The 10088-nt window shown below is 42.0% G+C and overlaps 1 long non-coding RNA gene across 1 annotated transcript; it reads right to left on the reverse strand.

The window, feature by feature from the left end:
- Positions 1 to 5070: 5070 nt before the first annotated feature.
- On the reverse strand, positions 5071 to 9235 carry LOC146695744 (uncharacterized). Its single transcript, XR_014923625.1, has 3 exons — positions 8898 to 9235; positions 7860 to 7942; positions 5071 to 5271 (listed from the first exon to the last, which is right to left on the reverse strand). It is a non-coding gene; the product is annotated as an uncharacterized LOC146695744 (long non-coding RNA).
- Positions 9236 to 10088: the final 853 nt, after the last annotated feature.

A 10088-nucleotide genomic window follows, 5' to 3' on the forward strand; every position in this document is an offset into this window, starting at 1 on the left:
GACATCAGTGTGTTTTATCGGTCCTCAGCTATTCTGCCAATAACTAATGGAGCTCTTTTGAAGAGAAAAAACACTGCAGTCAAATTGCCTCGAGTGCTCGGACTCCAAATGAAAGCAGACAAATGACGTCCATTTTATCTGAACTATGCATAATGCATTTTCTCTATCTCTGATTTATGCACTCATCACATCATATATTCCGCCATCTCTTCCGAGCTGCAGCCTTTTAAGTCCTGATTGCAATTAGGTGCTGTATATATGCTTCACTTTCATCTCGGCTGTATGGAGCTAACCAATATTCTGCTGCAGCAGTTGTAACACACCCAACAAAAAAATTTTATTTGCACGGTGAGGGATTGCACCATAAATAAAAATAACTCCATGCCTTTACAAGTGAAACGAAGTGAAGCCTACACTGGCCTCATGCAAACTGCAGTGCAGTTCCTTGGTAGTCTGCATGGCATAAAATGAACACTTGTCTATATCGGTTTCATTTTCATTTATCTATTATCATCAGAGCATGCTATATTCAGAAAATAATGATAGTGTGGTAATTGAATCTCACCTTTACCCACTTCCTGTGAGTCACATAACAGCAATCACATGAGCTTGCAAGCATCTGAAGATGCACGAGAACCACATTTGTGTGACCGCATTTTAAAACCCAGCGTAAAAATTTGCAGGATTTTCGTACTTTTCACCCTGTTTGTGCTCGTGATTTGGCCTTGAAGGCGCTGTGCAAACAGGCTCGGGGGTGGGGGAACTAGGATACAGCCTGTTGTAACCAAAACCATGTGCTGTGTGCAGCATACCATGTGGTGCCTTCTCGACATCTTCAGACTGTTGGAAGGCAGGAGGGTGGGGGTTGGGGAGGGGAGCTGGTTAGGAAACCACAACATGACAAATGTACTAATAACGCTGTCACACCGACCAGTGCCAGTTTGGGGAAGACTGTTGGGTAGTCGTTTGACACATAAACGACTATATAAGGAGTTCCTCTTTGTGCATTCTAGTACTTTAACTTGGGCAAGGAGGGCTGCAGCTTGTTACTGTCGCCTCAGTGTCAACAAGACCCATTAACCGTTTGAGAGTTGCAGAAGTGAACTCATGTGACCTGTGATGCGTTTTAAATGCGGAAGATTCCAGGTTACTTGCATTTTCCTGCGCAAATATTTAGTGCAGTAATGAAGCATGTTTTGGCCACACGAATTTGCCCTTAATTAGTCCCATACATCCAGCATTCAGACTTCAGCGTGACATAGTTAAGCACATAGCAGCACGTCTTATAAAAGCAAGGCAATCTGAATAACTACTGCATGCTACTATAATACCAGAGACAGATGGCAGGAGAGGAATGCCGTCTGACTACCGCAACCCGGAGTGTGACAGGGACATGCTCTACTAAGTGAGAAGAATGCGTTGTGACACTCCTCCGGGGCACCTTGTGAACAGCGTGACAGTGGCATGAAAGCGTCAACATGCCAGTTTTCACAGCACACCCCTCTCTCTTTGCAGGACTGCCAAGACTAGCGACACTTCAGTTCAACTTCCACACCAAAGGAGAGACTTGCAGCCGACTGATCCCGCTGCTCTACCGTTTTGCCATCAGGAAGTTGATCCGTTTCGCCCAGCTTTGGAACAAAAAAATAAAAAAATATGACTCTGTGCGCAGCAGGATGGTAGATGAGCTCAACCGTTGCCCGAGGCTGCTATTGTCACTGATGGCTGCAAATAGATTTTATATAACTCAATCAACACCACCTTGGCTGCACAGTGAGCTCACTCTCCGCCTTTCATAAACAGCTGTTGCACCGGATCATATTCTGGCGTTACACAAAGACCTCGGCAACGCTGTGACTACCGTACAATGGTATTTTTATGTTGCGCACCAACAAAACAAAGATGACTCTGTTGGGTTTGCCCAAAAGCACAGATACACAGTAACTGGTGTCTTTCCAAGCCCAGCCCTCGGGAGTTTTGTGCTGCTTGTTTTGGCAGACAGAGAGTATTTTGGCAGACAATGACAAACCTCCTCAACTGTAATCAAAGCAAAAGAACGCCAACACCCTCTTTCAAGTATCAGTATCTGTGTCCCTTTTTGTCTATCACTGTATGTTTGTCTGTTCTTTACAGTAAGTGCACAAACCAGATCCAGCTTCACCCAGTAATCAGTCCAGCACCGTCTAATTTAAGTAGGGAAACAAAATTACCATTAATGTCTTTACCAAATAGGGAGACTAGTAATTTCCTTGTCTTTACGTCAAGGGAAATGGCTCAAAAAATAGGTTGCATTCTCTCAGGATGAATTATTACCATTCATTCTGATGCCCTGCGGGCAGCTAACGCATCATACGGACCCATATTTCTTGGCAGCAAACATATTAGAGTTTGAACCCCTGTCATGACTACTCTGCAACCTTGCTGATACCCTGTAACCACCTCCAGTCGTAATCAGAATGTCAGACTGGAGGAGGGAGGGTGAATAATTGATGCTGTGTCTTTTGGGTTTGCTCATTTCACCAAGCAAAAAAAAAAGAAGTTTCTTGCCTTCATGGCCTGCAGCAAAACACTTAGCTTGCCTGGCACAGCGTTCAGCTTCTAAAGGGATGATGCATTGCTCAGAGAGCGCTTTTTGTGCCAAACCATCACATAAGATTCGACACAGGAAAAACAAACTTGTAGAGGAATAAAACTCCGGATGAACTCCTATAGCGCTGAAAACGAGAGGGAGACATCAAAGCAATTTTTACGACACGCACAAACGCTCATATCCACGAGGCTAAATCATGTCATTAGTGCATGAGATGACATCTTCCTGTAAGTAGAACACATAGTTTAGTAGGTGGAGGTGGCTGTGAGGCTGAAGGGTGTTGGCAGAGTCTTCCACTTCTGCCGTGACAGCCAGACATCAGACAAACAGAGAGCCGACAGAGACTTAGAGCTGAGAATAGCAGAGGTGCCCTTTTGTTTCCGTGCAGCCAGGAAACATTGAACTGTCCTGCAGTCTATCACATCCCACTTTGGGGGGAAAAAAAGCAGGATTTGCACACAAACTAACTCTAACAACATTAAAACAGGACCTGAGTCAAGACCATGTCGTCCCTGATAATGGCTGTCTTTCAACTGGTCATTTGCTAAATCCTGGATTCTGTTGTTTGGTGTGCTTTCTGTTCACACGTGGTACCAATACAGTTTCAATTACTGCTACCTATTACACAATTACAGCATGATAAAAAAAAAAACACTGCTGGGTTTGAAAGATAAAACATAACACATTACAGTGAGGTGTAGAAGTCCACCCATAAAAAATCAAAGATTTAAACTTCAGGGTAGTCTCCTTGGGCGGCGCTGCATTTCTTTTAGTGCACTTTTTGGAAGTCCTGTTTAGATTCAAGCTGGACTTTCACCGTGGACCCCAAACCTGAACAGAAAGCAAGCATCAGCCTCTGAAGACTTCTGAAACAGTCTAACTAACATTTGGTGATATGAACTGGGTCTCTGGCCATATCCTGGTGACTTACAAGCACTGTAGTAATCTCTAGTATCCAAGGCCAAAGGACACACAAGATGTGAGGATCAGTTTTGCACTGGAGAATTTGGGGTTTGTTTCAGAAGAAACAACCTGCTCTGGAGTGCTTGTGATTTTGCCATTGTGCCGCGCACAGTGAAAACGGAGAAACAGAGTTTCTGGTGATCCCAAGAAAGTCTTTGCTAACAACCCACCCAAAGATTTGGCTCCTAACAACTTCGCCCTCTTCATTAAAATGAATATTATCTGCAGGTAATAAAATTCCATAATGAAACATGTATGTCACTTGCATTGCACGTGTTCTTCAAATAAATGCACAGTTAAAATCGGGTTTTAGAAAGGTATCAACTACCTAACAAAAAATACCATGCATACAACTTCAACAAGTACAGTAATCCAAAGCTCAGCAGACCTCCTGACCCTAGTTACTAAGCCAGGATAAGCTATTACAATTGCTGTTTGGGGGAGGACTTGAGCAAATTGCCAAATATAAGTGTTTTTCCAACATTTTACCTCCAGTCTAAAGCTGACATATATCCAGAAAGGATTTGTTTTAGAAATCACTCCCATCTCCACGGCCAATGTGCCAAAGCCACCTGCAATCACAGCTTTTCTCATCTCATGTCAGATGCTAAAGTTAGCTTCTATGGCCTTATCTACAAACAGCACTAAACCCAACTGTCTTTAGCTAGTGTTATCTCCCCGTCTAAGTGATATACAGCACCTGCTGCCTGTCACAGATAGACTTAGCCCACACTAAATCCAGCCAGGATGTCCACATTAACGCAAACACGCCACAAAGTTCACCTGCATTACATGTTTTGGCAGAGAAATCAATGATAAATCTCAGTCTTCATAATGAAAAATGTTCAGGGAAGTACTTATTGCCAAGCAATAATCCCAAGGATGGGTTATTGTATTTTCTCTATTGATCCTTCAGATTTATGCACCCACACTTGGATTTGTTGCCTGTTGCTGTAAAGAAATAAAATGTATCTAGCATAGTGAGAGACACATTTCCACACAAAAAAACCCTCTTTAGTTCTTGGCAGGCTCGATATTAGCTCTTAAAATCAACCATTAATCCAGAGACATCTTGTCACTGTCAATCAGACAGGCGGATCCATGTGTTTGTCTGTGTTTGTCTCACAGTCGCTAGTCAATATAAAAAAACAACCTTGGCATCAATTTGTCAGCTTGTCGTGATGGGTCTTAAAATCAGGTCATTATCGCAGCAGGCACAAATCCGCTCTTAGATTGCTTGAGGTAGCGATTCTTACATAAGGCCACCCAACAACTTCCAAAACCATAAACTTATGAGAAACATCCAACAGGTTCAGACTGCATATCGTTCAGGGTGAGCTCTTGTTTGTACTGACCAGTAATCTGAACCTTTTCCATGTCGAGGTTAACAAGTTGCTTCTAAATTGGCAGATGAAGCTCATGTGCAGATGCACCCACTGGGTTTCTGATGCAACATGTTAAATAATGAGAATCGGAGTGGTACTGCTTTCTGCAGCCAACAAATAACTGAAGGGAAGTCGGGTTTGAACCCCAGTGGGATTTTTAAAGCTGCAACTTAGCACAGACGGGAAAAAAATTACAAAAGTGATATGTTTTATGGGCTTTCTCTTGATTGGCTGTCACCGAGCTAAGAAAATACTGCTCGGCTGTATCCTCCAGAGTGTCACTGCTCCAGTAGCAACAGGAAATTTATGGCAGTCCAAGCTCTCATAAGGTCTCTGGAAAAAAAAAAGAAATAAGATGGAGTCACTGGAAACAGCACACACTGTACTTTATTCTGTAATTCCTCCTTTTACACAACTAATTACGATTCAGTCAGCTTGGTGTCACAGGACTTGTCATCTGTTTGGAGATGACGCCAGCTGCAAGTTGTTCAAAACACAAACTGAGTCATGAGCCCAAAGCATCCAAAATCAGAGTTTGGTTTTGATCCTCGACAGAGAGTTTCCTTTAAAAAATGTTCTGGCAAAATCAAACATTTTATTTACAGTCAACAAAGGATTTTCACTCTCATTTTCAAAGTGAAAGTTCACCTTTCTGAACCGCTCACCACAACGTATACCATTCATTAAGTATATTTTTGACTCATCCTCACCAGAGCGCGCCTGCTTTTCTGGAGGGCACTGCATGGTTCAAGACCAGGGTAGGGCGTGTACCTTCGAGTTTATGTGTGTGTGGGTGGCTGGTTTAGTGTCTGAATGAAACAGCATGGGAGAAGAGGGAGAGGAAGAGGGGGGGAATGAATAACGTGTCAGGCTTTTTAGTTGAGAGACTTCTTGTGTTGATGAATAATTGAGCTGTAGTCAGGCAGAGAGCTATTTCATGAGCTCCTCTGTCTCCTAGATAAAATTAGACCCTTCTCTCTGTGTAGATAGTCTCTTTGAACTGCTACTGTCTCAGAGCATCTCTCTACAGCCTTTTTGAGCAATAAGTCTCAGTAGATATGAGGAGTGAGACAAACATGCTCGGTGGACGAGGGGAAATCTGTGTTATACAAGCCAGGAAGCAGAAAAATTGTACTTTACCGGGCTCTGTTGTAGGTGAATTTCGTGTGTGTGTGTGTTAAACGTATTAGAATAAAAGCACTAGTATTATTCTTGTGTTGATTTGGGGCCCTAATTTGATATTCAGAGCTCCCCTCTGCAGAAGCTGTAATGAAGTTCTGTCTCTCCTCCGTCTACCTGTCATACCAAGATCCCCCAGGCTTTCCTGTCTTTGCCCGGCCTCTGAATACCCACAGCCCATCTCAATCTGTCACTCCTGTCAGACCCACAACGCCACCAAAGAACCCAGAAAGTAGGACACTGAGAACTCATAGCACACACACACACACACACACACACACACACTGAGAGAAATGTTTCATAAATTGTAGTGAAAAATACACATTTTGCGACAGAGGCCTCAGAGTCCGTCAACGTAATATCTGGTGTTATCTGTGGACAGCCAGCTCTAAATGGGGCATTCAGTGACTCTTCAAAGCCCCCGTTTCTGCGGGGCAACTCGGGCTGCATTGTTACTGTTTTAATTAGAACTGCTTCTCGCCTGCTCCCTGAGATCCACCCAGCCTCAACATCAAAGCGCTGCTCTGAATAATGATGTACCCCTCCATGCCTCAGGTACAGCCTGAATCCCCACCACCCCAACCCACCTCTTCTCCTTATATCCCTACACCCCTCCCTCCACACCTCTTTGTACCTCTCTGCTTCCCAATTTACTGCTATTTCTCTGCGTGCTGACATAACACTATTTTGTCATGTTCAGGGCAGCGAGTTGACGGCGGGCTTTCCGTGCGTTCGTGTTCAATGAGGCTATGGTAGTCTGGCGCTTACAGTCTCGAGAGTCAATTTCTTTCCATCTGTCCTCTACGTACTGGGTTTAAATCTAACTTCGGTTCTTTCTATGTGGAATTTGCATGTTTTCTACAGGTACTCTAACCCCTTCCCAGAATCCTCAGCCTATGCAAGTGATCTTAACAGGAGATTCTAAATTGGCCGAAGCAGTAAATGTGAGTTTGCTTATCTGTCTCCATGTGTAACCCGTAGAGTGACTGATGACCTGATAAAGGTGTAAACCTCCCATCGCTCTAGATCCACCACCCAACCCCTGACCGTGCACTGGATAATCCAAAGAAAATTGATATAGATTTAATTTAGTCACATATCTAATTTTTCTGAACAAAAATCATTACAGTCCTTTATCAAAAGTCCAGAAAGCACAACATACAGTAAATGTATGACCTAATTTTACAGATCACATTTACAGAGAGAGATGAAGTCGATTTCATGGCGGCGGTCCCTTTATATCACAACAGAAGAAGAGAAAAAGGAAGTTTGATGTGTTACTTTCGCTCAGCAAACTAAAAGCCTCACAGTTCAGTCTTTGCAATGGAAATGCCAGCTGAACTCAAGGTCAAGCTTTTTGTTTTTTTCCAGCAGCTTTCGACTGTTCGAAATGATCTTCACCTGCATCAGTTACGAGCTGCCTCATCGAACACAGATTAAATTAATGTTGCGTAGCTCAAGATTAGCATTATAAGGGACAAACTCATTTATGGCTGCGTAATGAAATTCATCAGACTGCTAGTGAGGGCATTAACAGGCTCTTTAAATGCTTATTTGTACAAAAGCAATTATTTGTCACTGATTTACAATACATAAGAAGTAGACACACTTAAATGTTGCAAATAAAGAAAGCTACCCTCTTAACAATCAAACAAAGCTATAATAACAAGAGAAAGTAATCCATTGAGAATCTTTCTGCCCATGCTGGGCTCAAGCTTAGCTCTTTCCTTTAAAAACATCACCTCATATAATCCATCCTCTGTCTCATATTGGCTTTCACTGGCGTTCCTCTGTGCTGACTCAGAGCTGCATTCCTCATACACTCCTGTAAACACACACAAGAATGAGGCAACACCAACAAAGTCTCATGAAATATAAAGGTTATGCAATCTCTTGAATCACTGTGCACTCAGCTGATTATTCACTAGGCATGACACCCATTAAGGCAGATCATATTTTAATGAGTTTAAAACATAGTAGCATCTAGGAACCTAGGAAGCAATGCACAATTATGTAACTCTTAACCTTCTCTTGAATTGCATTGTGTATTGTATTCAAAGCAGGTCACGGATCATCCTCCAGTCAGATGGCGGCTCATTGTGGGGGCTTAATTTAATAATCTGATTTACATAAAACTGGAAGGGGTGTTTAAAATTGCAAGGAAATCTTCACCATGTGTGACTTTTCAAAGTCGTACAATGTTTCGGCTGAAGTATCAAAACTTTGCTAAAGTAAAGGTTATTTTAGCTCATCTATTCCCCTTTCCTGTAAACGGAAACAAAACATTTTCATTATAAATATAAAATCACCAGAACTTCTTTCAGGAGTTTGTCATATAATATTTCAATATTTAGCAATAATGTAACACAACAAATATATACACTCTAGTGTTCTCTAGTACAAAGTTCATGTAATATAACCTTGTGAGAATAGTGCAACTAATTATTTCCTAAATTCACAGCTAGTTGGTGTCATTTTTAAACCAAACATATTTCCAGTATTTCCACTAGTGCTACATGCTAGGCTAATTATAGCTAAACATAATTCTTACAAGTAAAACTGCCTTAATATAGCAAATTTGTCTTAAGAGGCATAAATGAAAGAATAGTTTTGACATTTTTAGAAAAGACATTTGAAAAAATAGTTATTCAATAATGAAATAAACAGAACTACTGGTAAACATGGCGCAGTAGCCAGGAGACAGCTAACTCAGCTTAGCATAGCAAATGAAAACAGAAGGTATGGTTAGCTTTCTATGTCCAAAATAGAGATATACTTACAAAAGTCACAAGAAAGTCCCTCAAAAGACATGCAGATAGCCCCCACTACAACTTTTTCCATTCCCTATTTGTGAAATGTTGTCAGTGACTAAGGATTTTTCTGAATAACTGTTGCTATTCTTAGTCTTTAAGCTAATCTAAACACTTCCTGACCTGCCTCTTTCAATGTATTCTTCAATGCATTAGCCAAATGTTTAACTAATCCTTTAAGAGCAGCAGTGCTAGTTTCAGGCTGTACATGTGATGTACAAACCATGTTTCAGCCCAGAAATGATGTAAATTAAGACTCCCTGCTACAGTAATAAGGTCAACTGAAGAAAAACACATGTTCTTGTATAAATCACATTAGCAAGCATTGCAGAAGGGATTGAAAATACATAATTTTTCCAACCTTTATATTCCACCCCTTCTTTTGTTACAGCAAGCTTAGCACAGTAATCCTACTTTGAGCGTGCTGCATTTGAATTTTTAATCTTAGGTAAAGGCGGTGTGCCGCTTTGCTTGTTAGGACGAGAATAGCAGTGCTACAGCAAAATTACCATGTGGCCTCCGACATCTTCATCAGGCAACAAAGTGCCTATTTTTGTTTGTTGTCTGGATAAAGGCCTGTCAGCTGGCTACAAGGCCGGGATTAATTGCCGTGGTTGAGGTGATGTAGTGTTTTCTTTGGTCATGTATTGATGGGGGTTGCTTTGGCCCGTTTAACCTGTGAGGCCTTTAGGGAGTAGAACATTGAGAGCAACCTAAGGCCAAAGTCTGACGCATCTATCATGAGGATTACATCACTTACACCATCAAAGGTCAGTCACATTAGGTGTTCACAGTTTCCTCTGTGAAAGAGTTGCAGCAGTTTAAAGTGTTGCAGTGAGTTAGCTGTAAAATGTCAACATGTTTCTTTGCAATTTAATCATTTTGTGTGGCGTCGGCTTCTCTTCTGCCTCAGTTAATGATGGTACTCAGACAAATAGATGGAGTTTTCTAGAGTAAGTCTTTCTACTGCAGCTTCCCGCTGGGAAAACGACCGTACTGAGAGAACAGTGAACTCACTGTACTCTATTTTTGTGTTATTGGATGAATACATGCATGTTTGTGTTTGTGCGATGGGGCGGGGTGGGAGCAGGGGGGTTGTGTTAGCGTGGGAGCCAGTGAAACAAAAATCAATGCTGTAATTGGCGCGCACCTCCTGATGAA

This window comes from Copadichromis virginalis, linkage group LG13 (genome assembly GCF_057382275.1).
Source record: "Copadichromis virginalis isolate Kocher_CV1m ecotype Utaka linkage group LG13, C_Virginalis_male_GT1.1, whole genome shotgun sequence".
Classification (NCBI taxonomy): Eukaryota; Metazoa; Chordata; class Actinopteri; order Cichliformes; family Cichlidae; genus Copadichromis; species Copadichromis virginalis.